The sequence below is a fragment of the Triticum dicoccoides genome, chromosome 1B (genome assembly GCF_002162155.2).
Source record: "Triticum dicoccoides isolate Atlit2015 ecotype Zavitan chromosome 1B, WEW_v2.0, whole genome shotgun sequence".
Taxonomy (NCBI): domain Eukaryota; kingdom Viridiplantae; phylum Streptophyta; class Magnoliopsida; order Poales; family Poaceae; genus Triticum; species Triticum dicoccoides.
This window is the reverse complement of record NC_041381.1, coordinates 651646742-651660718: the sequence shown is the minus strand read 5'-3', so window position 1 is coordinate 651660718 and position 13977 is coordinate 651646742. Positions and strand designations below refer to the sequence as shown.

General features: G+C 44.3%; 1 non-coding gene across 1 annotated transcript; it reads left to right on the top strand.

The window, feature by feature from the left end:
* Positions 1–10406: 10406 nt before the first annotated feature.
* Positions 10407–10478, top strand: TRNAH-GUG. The gene has a single exon. It is a non-coding gene; the product is annotated as a tRNA-His (tRNA).
* Positions 10479–13977: the final 3499 nt, after the last annotated feature.

The window sequence follows — 13977 nt, the reverse complement described above, 5'->3', positions numbered from 1 at the left end:
ACTCGTGCATATAACATCAACGCATAAAACCTAGGCTCGGATGCCACTGTTGTGGAACGTAGTAATTTCAAAAAAATTCCTACGCACACGCAAGATCATGGTGATGGCATAGCAACGAGAGGGGAGAGTGTTCGTCTACGTACCCTTGTAGACCGTAAGCAGAAGCATTAGCACAACGCGGTTGATATAGTCGTACGTCTTCACGATCCGATCGATCCAAGCACCGAACGTACGGGGCCTCCGAGTTCAGCACACGTTCAGCTCGATGACGATCTCCGGCCTCCGATCCAGCCGAGCTCCGGAGATGAGTTCCGTCAGCACGACGGCGTGGTGACAATGATGATGTTCTACCGGTGCAGGGCTTCGCCTAAACTCCGCGACGATATGACCAAGATGGAATATGGTGGAGGGGGGCACCGCACACGGCTAAGGAACGATCCGTAGATCAACTTGTGTGTCTATGGGGTGCCCCCCCCGTATATAAAGGAGCAAGGGGGGAGGCCGGCCGGCCCTTGGGGCGCGCCAAGGAGGGGGGAGTCCTCCTCCTAGTGGGAGTAGGACTCCCCTTTCCTAGTCTAACGAGGAAGGAGGAACGGGGGAAGGAAAGAGGGGGAGAGGGAGAGGGAAAGAGGGGCCGCGCCCCCCCTCCCTAGTCCAATTCGGACTCCCCTTGGGGGAGGGCGCCACCTCCTGGGCTGCTGCCCTCTCTCTCCCCTCAGGCCCACTAAGGCCCAATACTTCCCCGGGGGGTTCCGGTAACCCCTCCGGCAGTCCGGTTTTCTCCGAAATCACCCGGAACTCTTCCGGTGTCCGAATATAGTCGTCCAATATATCAATCTTTATGTCTCGACCATTTCGAGACTCCTCGTCATGTCCGTGATCACATCCGGGACTCCTAACAAACTTCGGTACATCAAAACTTGTAAACTCATAATAAAACTGTCATCGTAACGTTAAGCGTGCGAACCCTACGGGTTCGACAACTATGTAGACATGACCTAGAACCATTCTCGGTCAATAACCAATAGTGGGACCTGGATGTCCATATTGGTTCCTACATATTCTACGAAGATCTTTATCGGTCAAACCGCATAACAACATACGTTGTTCCCTTTGTCATCGGTATGTTACTTGCCCGAGATTTGATCGTCGATATCTAATACCTAGTTCAATCTCGTTACCGGCAAGTCTCTTTACTCGTTCCGTAATACATCATCTCATAACTAACTTATTAGTTACAATGCTTGCAAGGCTTAGGTGATGAGTATTACCGAGAGGGCCCAGAGATACCTCTCCGACAATCGGAGTGACAAAACCTAATCTCGAATTATGCCAACCCAACATGTACCTTCGGAAACACCTGTAGAGCACCTTTATAATCACCCAGTTACGTTGTGACGTTTGGTAGCACACAAAGTGTTATTCCGGTAAACGGGAGTTGCACAATCTCATAGTTGCAGGAACTTTGTATAAGTCATGAAGAAAGCAATAGCAGTATACTAAACGATCAAGTGCTAGGCTAACGGAATGGGTCATGTCAATCACATCATTCTCCTAATGATGTGATCCCACTAATGAAATGACAACACATGTCTATGGTTAGGAAACATAACCATCTTTGATTAATGAGCTAGTCAAGTAGAGGCATACTAGTGACTATAGTTTTGTCTATGTATTCACACATGTATCATGTTTCCGGTTAATATAATTCTAGCATGAATAATAAACATTTATCATGATATGAGGAAATAAATAATAACTTTATTATTGCCTCTAGGGCATATTTCCTTCACTATGCTTGCCATGCCCTTTCTCAATAATGCTTGCCTCGTTGGATTTGATGGATTCAGAATATATACTACTTGATTCGGCTTTTTCAACCGAAGCACTTTCATGTTCCGAATCATCCTTCTTTTCATTGATTGTACCAATTGGCAATGCTTCTTTTATCTGAGCCAATTCTTTTTCTATTTGTTTCTGACGGCGAGCGGCAAAATTAGCTTTAAGCTTTTTCTCAATTTCAGCCCACTCCGGATATGATTGCCCCCCAATGCTTTTAGATTCTTTCGGCAATGACACACGGGTGTTGCCGAAATTTTGCAATTGTGTAGGGGGTGTATAATATGATGTAGTACTAGGTGAAGGCATACGCAATGTTGTAAGACCATACTTTTGCTCGCCAATTTTATCAATTGGCAAAGATTCATCTTCTTGCAAAACTCTAGCTTTTATTGCGGCATAATCAGGAAATAGCTCCTTTTCATGTTGTTCAAGGCAAAGAGCACTAATTCTCTTATTTTGGGCTAAACTCTTCAATGCAGCCACCACTACCTCATCTTCTACAATGTTGGGCACAACCGCTCCTGTAAAATTTACATTCATTCGGCTATAACCAGGAAGGTGTGAAGCCGAATTATGAGCATCTACAGTTGTATATGGTGCCGAAGAATTACTAACATGAGGTGTAGCATATGACGGTTGAGAGTAACTGGCCAAATAGCCATTAGTAGCATGGCCAATTCTCTCATTCATCGACATGGTTGGATTACTATATTGCACATTAGCTGCCGATGAATAAAAGGGTGAAACACGTTTTTGTATGGCGTTGGAAGTTCTAACTTGGGGTGTTTCAAATTGATTAATCGAACTCATCATGTTGCTCATCGGCATACGAATTTGCTGGGTTGCCGATGCATGTGAGTTGGGATACATATGGTGCATATTACTAATATCATAAGAAGTTGAAGTATATAAATTACTTTGAATCGGCCCTTGCACGTAGTTAGTTGCATGATTGAAAAAACTAGGGTTGGCCGATAGAGCATACTCATTGAACGATCTAGTAACACCATATGAATTATTTGCATCTACATAAAGGGATTGGGTATTCATATTACCTTTGTAGACTGCAAACCCTAGATGACGATCTCTTCGTAGCAAGAACGGGCCGGAGACCGTTCGAAGCTTCGTCCCCAGCGGAGTCGCCAAAAAGTGTGTTCGCACACGAACACGTCACCGTGTACCCTCGACGCCGGGGTGGTGCACCGCAGCTCAAGTCGAAGGAGACCCGCCGGAAGCGCGGTATGCAAGACAATCCGGCGGGCGCTTTTAAAGACCCGAAACCCCACACGCCCGGGAGGGACCCCATCAGGGCGCGCGGCGGCTATGGGCTGCCCTAGGTCGACCTGATCGCCCCTAGAGCCTCGAGGTTCGCCGCCCTGCAATGAAGAAGAACAAACGAAGAACGAGGAAGAAGAAGAACTAGGGTTAAGGAGAAAAGATAAAAGATAAAAAGTGGTATATGATTTGATCGATTGTGTGTTGTTCAATCGGCCATCACCCCTCAGGTATATAAGAGGCGGCTGGACTTCCCGTGCAAGGAAAATGCTTGGATTCACGTCCAAAACCCTAGTCAAATTCGGATTGGTTTTGTCCGAACTTTCCAAAACTGTTCGGTTTAAACTGGCTGCACCTTGCGGGTAACTTTTGAGGTGGTAAACAACCTCGGATGGAAACGAGCCCAAAAGCAATCTTGACTGTTTCGACGAGACGAACAACTTTTATGTTGAACGTTTTTTATTAGAGTTAACCTTGAGGGTCAAATCGCTCGTGCAACACAGGCTGTTATTCGCGCTACCCATCAGACAGGGTGTCTGGTGGGGCGCGCCACTTTTGGCTCGTGATAGTGCTGTATTCGGATGGCTCTAAATTTTGCATACGAACTCGGGTTAGAACGATTCTTATATCAAAATCGATCGATTCGACGAGACGAAGACAATCCATGTAGATCATTTTTTCATACGAGGCAGTCTTGGGGGTGTAATGTGTTGAATAGTGTTCTGAATACAAAATCTCAGTATTTCGAACACAACTTCGGCCTTCGAGATGAGATCAAATGGCGATGGCCCAAACTTCAAAGATGTTCGTCTCAACAATACGAAACTTTTTCATGTAGAACACTTCTCCATTTGAGGCCATTTTAAATAAGTTCTTGACTGTGCCAAAATCTGGTGTCAACACAAACAAATTTCACCAACGGATGCAGCTTGCACCTCCGTACACCAGTGCCTCATCCACGCCTCCGACCTCCGCTGCTCGAGCCTGTAGCGCGCCTAGCCCCCAAGATGCACCAGCCTAGCTTTTGGGCCTCGAGGTCCCGCCTGGGCCTTTGCTCGGCCAGGCGCCTGTTGCACGCACGCGTTGCTCGCGTCGCGTCCTGGGGACCTACTACTCGGCGCTTCAGGCGCCAGCGAAGCTCCCTGGCGCCCGCGAGCCAACGCTATTGGGCCGGCCCACAACGAGCAGCGCCAGCGAATGATATTACCGTGGAAAGGAAACCCCAAAAAAACCGCTGAGATGAGGATTCGAACTCTGTACAGTTGCATTCTTTACACGTTAGGTTAACTGCTTGACCAGCCTGCACCTACTGGCAATAAAAAGCGTGAAAATAGTTAAGAGCAACCAGTAGCCGCGCTGCAGCGAAGTTCGGGAGTTATTTCAAAAAATGTTCGCGAACTTTCAGAAAATTTAAGAATTTGTTTCCAAAGGAAAAAGTTCATCAAATTGAAAAGTTCATGTATTCAAAAAAAAGTTCACGAATACAAAAGTAGTTCATCGATTTTCAAAAAAGTTCATCTATAAATTGAAAAAGTTCATCGATTTGAAAAAAAGGTTCATCGGATTTGAAAAAAGTTCATCCAAATTGAAAAAGGTTCATCGATGTGAAAAAAGTTCATCCTTTTTTTAATAAAAGTTTATCAAATTTAAAAAAAAATATTCAATTTGAAAAAAATCATGAATTTTCAAATAAATCCAAAATTTTGAAAAAAGTTCATCGGATTTTAAAATAAGTTCATTGATTTTTAAAATAAGTTCATCAAAATGTTAAGAGTTCATTCATTTCAAAAAAAAGGTTAATCAAGTTTGAAAAAAGTTCTTTGAAATTGAAAAAATTTCATCATTTTAAAGAAAAAGTTCACAAATTAGAAAAAATATCGTCTATTTATGAACATTTCATGCATTTAAGAAAAAAAAGGAAAAAACAGGAAAAGAAAAAGAACATGAAGGGCATTTCCTGTATGTATAAACAAACGGAAAAGAGGTTTGCATTCACGAGTGAGGTCTGTGGCGTAGTGGTTGCTAGAGTTAGCGGTCAAGTGAGGGATCTGTGGTTCGATTCCTGGCTTCGCAACTCTCCATTTTTGGGTTTCAAAACAGGGGAGGCGAGTGGGGGAATGGTAGATGGGCCGAGCCAAACCGGCGCCTGCAGCGCCAAATAGGAAATCCCCGCGTCCTGCTTCGTGCCCTGGCTGCCGGTGGATCCTATATGACGCTCGTGAGCGTCAGGGAGCTGCACCTTCGCTGAAGCGAGTCCCCACTTGGGCCGGCCCACGTACGATTTCCTGTGCTGTTTTCCTTCGCTGCTTCTGCAGGGTTTTTTTTTTTTCATTTTCTTCTGCGGTTTTTTCTTCCAGTTTTTCACTGTTTTATCCGGCTTTCTGTTGTTTTGTTTCGGGTTTTTTATTTTTCTGTTTTGGTTCCTTTTCTGTTTCATTTTATTTTACATTATTTTTTATTTTCTGTTCTGTTTCTTTTCTGTTTTCTTCTTTTTATGTGCGTATTATATAAAATGTTCACCGTGTATTACAAGAAATTAGTTGTATTAATAAAAATGTTCATTGTATATTATGAAATTTGTTCACCTTTGCGTATAAACATGTTCATCGTGTATTATGAAAATGTTCATCGTGTATTATGAAATTGTTCAATGGTTTTTACTAAATGTTGAATGCGTATTCAAAAATTGTTCAACACATATATTCATATTGTTTTAAAAATGTTCATCAAGTATTATTTAAAATGTTCAATGGATATAAAAATGTTCAGTAAATATATTTTGCAATTTTTCTATTTTGGTTTTGGTTTTTCAACGAGTATACAAATGTTCACTATGTTTCTTAATTTTGTTCACTGTATATTACACAATGTTCAATGTGTATTCGTAAATTATTCGACGTATTTTCACAAATGTTCAGTACGTGTCCGAAAATTGTTCAGCGTGTATATTCATATTTTCTTTTAAATATGTTCATCCTATATTATTTCAAATACTCAACTTATTTTAATAAAATGTTCAACTGCTATCGCAAAATGTTCAACGGATATTACAATATTTTATGTGTACTTTAAAAAAAAGATTCAACAGTGTATGGTACTTAAACTTTCGCGCCTCAAATTATTATGAGAGTTCACTGGTTCCATCGGGTTTTCTTTTTGCGGGGTCACTGGTTCCATCGGTTAGCAACGCTAGCTCTAGATAAGGAGGTCCTGAGTTCGAACTCTCTTGCGGGCACTTGAATTTTTGTTTCCTTTTTTTACTTGTGAGCTCGTTTCCTCCTAATAGGCCGGCCCATGCGCTCTTCCTTCAGCGAAGGCTCGACCATTTGCCGCCCGCGCGCGGCAAATAGGAGCTCTCCTGGCTGCCGCCGCCTGGATCAGCGGGATCTGACACTGCTCTTGATTGCTTCCATCTTGCTGACACGCTTCCAAGTTTCCATCGATCCCTCATGTCAACTTCGATTTTTCCAAGCTTTGTTGGCCCCGATCGCTTGACATACACAGATCAAACCAATCTCTTCCGCGATTTCTTTCGGCTTCTGCTCATCAATAATCCATGGCCTCTGGACAACCTAGCTCATGATACCACTTGTTAGAATAAATTCGAGGCATACCGTTGATCATCCGAGGACCAAGCAATCACACGAGCACGACACTGAGATTTGTTAACGAGGTTCACCGATATGGCTACATCCCCGATGCCTGACTACGGGCGCTCCTCCCCGTGACACCGTCACAATACCGCACACCGGCCACCCAGGCGCCGGCACACGCCGCCGACTCTCCCTTGCGCGCCTGTGCTATTATGTTGGCATATGTTACATCGTGTGTCTACCCCCGCTATATAAGAGAGGCCTAGAATACAAGTGTCTTACTAGGACACGACTTCATATCCTATTTAAACACAATACTACTCAGATTCCAACTGCAACCTACCTTGTACACTATATTCGACACAACTCCAACACGCCCCCGTGTTACTCTCATTCTATGAGTGCCTTTCCTCCTCGGTGGCACCCTCTTAAGGGCAATGTGACGCCGCCGCACTCCTGCAACGGTGTGCGCCCGCATCCCGAGCCCATGGTGTCTTCCCCCGGAAGAATCAAACCGTGAGGGAACAATCAAAGTCATGAACGATGCACTTATGAAAATATTAGTGCTGAAGGTTACAACAGTATTAGTACATGGTACTCCCTCCTTCTCAAAATAACTGTATCAAGCATAGTATAACTTTGTACAAAGTTGAGACGCTTATTTTGAGACGGAAGGAGTATTAGTCATTGCCATTTGAGCCTGCAGTAAGATTATATGCGCAGAAATTCTTAAGAAGCGCCATTCACTTGCCCAATGACAACATAGTATACTACTCCCTCCGTCCGAAAATATTTGTCATCAAAATGGATAAAAAGGGATGAATCTACAACTAAAATACATCTAGATACACCCCCTTTTGTTCATTTTGATGACAAGTATTTCCGGACGGAAGGAGTACCATCTTTTTTCTTTTGCGGGGATTTTATGTGCAGACGTGCCAAGTCACCGAGCCAAGTGTAGGTTAGGCGTGACACGCTGGCGTGCTCCCGCAACCTGCTCCATCTCCCCGTCCTTGCCCGGCTGCTGGAGCAGCGTGCCGGCGGGGACGAACTGGACGGCGGGCTTGTTGCAGTCGGGCCAAGATGCCTCCATGTTCCTTTTCTGCATTTCGCCCAACACCCGCTCTGCTGATAGCCCCGCGCAGCAGCCTCCTCCTCCCCGGCTCACCGCCTCCGGCCACCTCCGCCTGCGCCACCGCCCCCCAATGGAACGCCGCCATCAGAGACCGCCTCGACTCCGGCCTCCCGGCGGCGGCCGTCTCCGCCTTCGCCGCCATGCTCCGCGCCGGCGCCCGCCCGGACGGCTTCACGCTCCCGCTGCTCAACCGCGCGGGGGCCTCGCTCGCCGCCGCTGGCCTCGTCGGGGCCGCCCACTCGGTCGGCGTCCGGACCGGATTCGCCCTCAACCTGTACTTCTGCAACACCCTCGTCGACGCCTACGTGAGGCACGGCGCGGTCGCCTCCGCGCGGCAGCTGTTCGACGAAATGACTGCAAGGGACGCGGTTTCTTGGACGTCGCTGATCTCTGCCTATGCTGGCACAGGCGACGGACGGGGGGTTTCCGGATTGGTGACCAAGATGCGGATGGACGGGTGCGAGCCGAGCATGGTGACGCTCGCCGTCCTGCTTCGTCTGTGTACTTCCAAGAGGGACGTTCCCGGGGGGAGACAGCTACACTGTCATGCGGTGAAGAGCGGTTTAAGCGAAGAGCCGCTGGTTCTCAACTCAATACTGACGCACTTGAGCAGGACGGCGACTGGCTTGGGCGACGCGGTGAGGCTGTTTGAGCTGTCCCCGGGAGGAAGAGATGCGGTTTCCTGGAACATTATAATCTCGGAGTTTTCGTCGCAGGGGAACGTTGGTCAAGTCATTGACATGTTTGAGAGGATGAGAAGAGAGGAAGTGTGTCCAACTTGCCGGACCTTAACTGCCCTGGTTGCTGCATTTGCCAAGCACAGGTGTCTTGATCAAGGAAAAAAGCTCCATTGTTTCGTGATTAGGAGTGGGCTTAGTGATCCAGTCTTGGTGGCATCCTTTCTGGATTTCTATGCTAAATGCTGTGAAATGGAATCTTCCGCCAAGTTGTTTGAAGAATTCCGGGGAACAGCCAGCTGCATATGGTCAGCCATGATGTGGGGTCTCATCCACCATGGGCACTTCTTACAAGTAGTCCATCTGTTCGGGCGAATGTTGAACTCTCAGCTAGCTATCAATGCTGACATGCTTCAAGGGCTGGTCATCAGCTACATGGAATTAGGTGCTTCGCGGCTAGGTAAATCAGCTCATGGATACATCATACGAAACAGCTACGCTGGTGCGCAATATGAGAATACTTGTTACTTGGAGACATCCATTGTCAAATTCTATGCTAGATGCGGGAACATCCATTTGGCACGCCGGTGCTTCAACAAGATCCAGCAGAGAGACATCGTCGCATGGGGTTCAATAATTGAAGCGTACGCGATTCATGGCAATGGCAGGGAAGCTCTGGCATTGTTCGACCAAATGCTTGCGGAAAGAGTGATGCCAAACGGGGTGACCTTCCTGAGCTTGCTGTCGGCGTGTAGTTACTCAGGGCTTGTTAGTGAAGCCCGTGCATTGTTTGATTGCATGATTACGAAGTTTGGCATCGCACCGGAGCTAGGCCACTACACTTGCATGGTGGACATTCTTGGCCGTTCGGGTGACCTAGATGAAGCTGCCCAAGTGATCAGTGGCATGAATGTTAAGCCAGACGGAAGAATTTGGGGTGCTCTCCTTGCATCATGCAGAACACATTCGAACGTCAAGCTGGCATCTTTTGCGGCTCGAAAATTTATGGAGTTGGAACCAGGTAATGTTGGCTACCATGTGGTGTATAGCAATGTGCAAGCAGGCAGTGGTGATAGATGGCGCGAGGTGGAGCATATTAGACGCTCGATGGCAGAGATGGATGTGCCGAAGGTGCCTGCTTGGAGCTGTGTTGCGGACACCGGTAGCCCATGATCTGTACTCTGCAGCGCACTCTCTCCGTTTCTCCCATATGCATTCCGCAGTTCGGCAGACTGACCAGATAGTCTATCAAAGTAGTGGGATGTGACTGCCAGATTGACCAAGATTTATCAGCGTGGCAATGTACCAAGGCCTTGATCTGTTAGGGAGTTAGTATTAATATCCATCCAAGCATATGAGATGAGATCAAGTTTCGAGCAGCCTATACACGGTATAAAGGTCGCAAATTAGTAGCGAAGCCAACGTCAGGTGTTGTTTTAGTAGACGCTGGCCGGCTGTTTGCTGGGAGTAAGTGTATGCAATTAGGTTCAATCGAGCGATATTAACACGCACAAAATTACAAGTCTGAATTTGGAGCAAAAAGGACGAAATGCTAGCTGATGTAAATAAGCTGCTATTCACAGTTCAAATATTGTTCAAAGCAGAATTTTTATTGTTCCTGCTCTAACTGTTTGATCGCCTTAAGCTGCTGTTACCGCCTCAATATTTTTTAAAAATTATTTCTGTGAAAACTGCCTCAATATGTGGCTTGTCTGTCGGCCAAGAGTGACACACACTGTGCCCTCGTGCTCTTTTGTGGCTTGTGTCATGCTCTAGTTTATTCACAGGAGTTGAGATAGTGGTTAAGTTTGCTAGCTCAAATTGTACGGTCTCAAAGGAGGTACGTTTATACGTGCCATTTGGTAGCGGAAAATAGACATCATTGTGGCTGTAGTTTAGTGGTGAGAATTCCACGTTGTGGCCGTGGAGACCTGGGCTCGAATCCCAGCAGCCACACAATTTTTTTTTGCTTATTTTTTATCCCCACATTCTTTCTTTTTGACTGCATGTAATTGCTCCTGCAGGATGATTAGATTATTTTTTTCATGCAAAAAATTACATCAGCTGTTATTACCAGAAACGGATTTTAACCTGTTTCAGCAAGTTTATAACAAGAACATTTTTTCAAAAAAATAATATAACAAGAGTGAAATGAAGGACATTTTTCCCATCAAGTACTCTGCCACTGTGGCAAGCTTATTAGAGATTTGGATCATTTAAGACCATCGAAAAATCTGCGGGCTAAAGAGGTATATTGCCAATATGGCCAGACCATGCTAAGGCCGAGGGCGGTGGCTTTCTTCTTATTCCACTGTTTTGTCAAATTGAATTTGAAACTGAATGTGTGAACTCAGTGTTTTGGCAGGTGGGAAAATAGTTTTTGTGCAATGGGATCTTTATATGATACAGACCTCATATCGATACTGAGAGATGGGAAACGAGTTTTTGTGCAATGGGAAATTTCCTAGAATTTATTTCTGGATCTGCGATGACCATGCTCTGATCATCTCCATCAGCCATGACAAAAGAGTTAAGCTAGACACATTGGTTACTAGATTAGGAAGAGTTCTGATCATCTAGCTGCAATAAATTCTGTTCTTTACATAAATTTGACATTCATTTTAAATGCTCTACAGGACCCAACAGAAGATGCCCTGCATCTTTAGTGGGAGAACTCCAAAATGGTTGCAGTTGAGGCGAGGCTGGGGACACAGGAGGTATGGATGGTGATGCAGAGGCTTCTCACTATGTCCATCGTGTTTTATTTTTTTTCCCTTGCCACAACTCTATGTATGTGTTGAGCAGATAATTCAACTTGCTCCATTTTAACCACGTCTATTCTTCCATGTTTTGTGAGCATAGCCTTTTTTATCGGGTGACAAAAACATTCTTAGCATTAAATTAAGTTTGTTTCTGAATGTTTAAGTGTATAGGTGAGCTTGAATGCCTGATGATCTGTCATAAAATATTTGTGAGAACATGGCTGGAATCTTGGTAGAAAGAATACCATGCTGAAATCTGAAGAATGCACATATATAATTTGCCCTAAAATAACAGCAAATATTGAGAATTTGAGATGTTTTTATGATGGTTCAGGAAATTTGGTTATACTTTTGTCTTGTTGGCTATGAGATTAACAAAGGGGACCTTATGTTGGCTGATCAAAGTTACCCTTAACTTCCTTTTTCCCTTTGTAGGCTGAATCTCAAGGCGTCAATCGAAACAGAATAAGAGAATAAGCCGGGAATGATGCCGTGGTATGTAATTTAAAAGAAGCTGAATATGAAGTTGAAGAGGTGGAGCCAAGCATGGTGGCATGCAGTCATGCTCTGGTTTATTTACAGGTACTGAGATAGTGGTTAAGTTTGCTTTTGTTTCTCTAGGTTTTACCATTTTTGGTCTAAATGCCAACGTCACATCACGGGATTCTCTTCCTGTGTGACAGCAAGAGAAGAAAGTGTGTAAAGAAGGTCTTGAAGGAGATACTTCGATCCTTGTAAGTTGGAAGTTCTAATTTGACATGATTGTGGCTGTAATTTAGTGGTGAGAATTCCACGTTGTGGCCGTTGAGACCTGTGCTCGAATCCCAGCAGCCACACAATCTTTTTTTTGCTATTTTTCCCCATTTTTTCCTTTTTCACAGTACATTAATTTCTTGCAATCTAGCTGTACTGATTGCATGTGATTGCTCCTGCCAGATGATTAGATCATTCTTTTTCATGCAAAAATTCACCTTAGTTGTTATTAATCTGAAATGGATTTTAACCTGCTTTGAGCAAGTTTCTATGATGAGAATAAATTATACCAAGAGTATTTTTCAGAAAAAATACCAAGAATGAATTGAGGGACATTTTCCTATAAGTACTCAGGCACCGTGACTAGCTTATTACAGATTTGCTCATATGGCCACAATAGAACATGTCTAGTTAGTTTTTTTTTTTTGCTTGGCCTTCCAATTGTCTAAATAATCTCTTGCCATGTGTATAATACCCGAATGAAAAATTATCTATGAAACACCTTTGAGGACATAGTAAAATACACTTGTCTAATTAGAACCTTTGCACAAAGAAGAAAGTTTGAGCACTGATGGATCCATATAATTTTCATGCAAAATTTGACCTTAGCTGCTTGGTGATGGACTTATTTGATGTTATATTGAGATGTACCTTCGAAATTAAGTCATGCCATATGTTTCAACGGCAGTCAGATTTCGATTTTCGATTTCCTCTTGTGGCCGTCTCTCATATGTAAATTTATTGGTTATATCTACGGTTCATGTTTCTATATAGTTCAATTCTCACATCCAAGTCTGAAACGATTAGCACAAAGCTATTTAAGAAAAGCAGCAAATGTTTTTGCGATGAGTAAATAGAAAAAAAAAACTATCACAATTGGCACTAGGGTTTAAAAAAATCACGTTTTTTTTCTTTACTGATACCTACATTTGTCTTAAAATTTTGCAAAAAAAAAAACTTATGACCGCTTGGGTTAAAATTGACCACGTTTATGACATGTGTGGCCCACCCGTCAGGCCAAGGGGTAGACAGAAGGGGGTAACGGTTGCCATCCTACTCGGTCCGGTAGGAACCCATTGTCTCTATGGGTACCGATCCGTCACTCTCTCACACCAGCTCGATCTCTCCACTCTCTCGTGCTCGCTCTAACCTAGTAGGTGATGGCGGCAGCAAAGTCCATCCACAACAATGACTTGGTAGGTGGTGGAGAGACTGGCCGCGAAGGCGACAACTACTCTGAGGTGGACAACTAACTCCAGAGCGGGAGCTTTTCCATGCAGTCGTCCCCGGTATATCGTGCGGTGACATCTTTGGCCAGAGTGCTTGTGGTTGATCCGACCGGCGGCCACACCTGGGCTCCCCACTCGGCATGTAAGTCCAACTCCTCTCTCTTTGCTCTCTGTCTTTTTTTTAATTTTGATTTTAGGGTTATAGGATCAATAGAGATTTAGGGTTTGGGAAGAATTGCAGGGGAAATTAGATGAACATGTTGAAGGAAATATGCCCTAGAGGCAATAATAAAGTTATTATTTATTTCCTTATTTCATGATAAATGTTTATTATTCATGCTAGAATTGTATTAATCGGAAACTTGATACATGTGTGAATACATAGACAAACAGAGTGTCACTAGCATGCCTCTACTTGACTAGCTCGTTGAATCAAAGATGGTTAAGTTTCCTAGCCATAGACATGAGTTGTCATTTGATTAACGGGATCACATCACTAGGAGAATGATGTGATTGACTTGACCCATTCCGTTAGCTTAGCACTTGATCATTTAGTATGTTGCTATTGCTTTCTTCATGACTTATACATGTTCCTATGACTATGAGATTATGCAACTCCCGTTTATCGGAGGAACACTTTGTGTGCTACCAAACGTCACAACGTAACTGGGTGATTATAAAGGTGCTCTGCAGGTGTCTCCGAAGGTACTT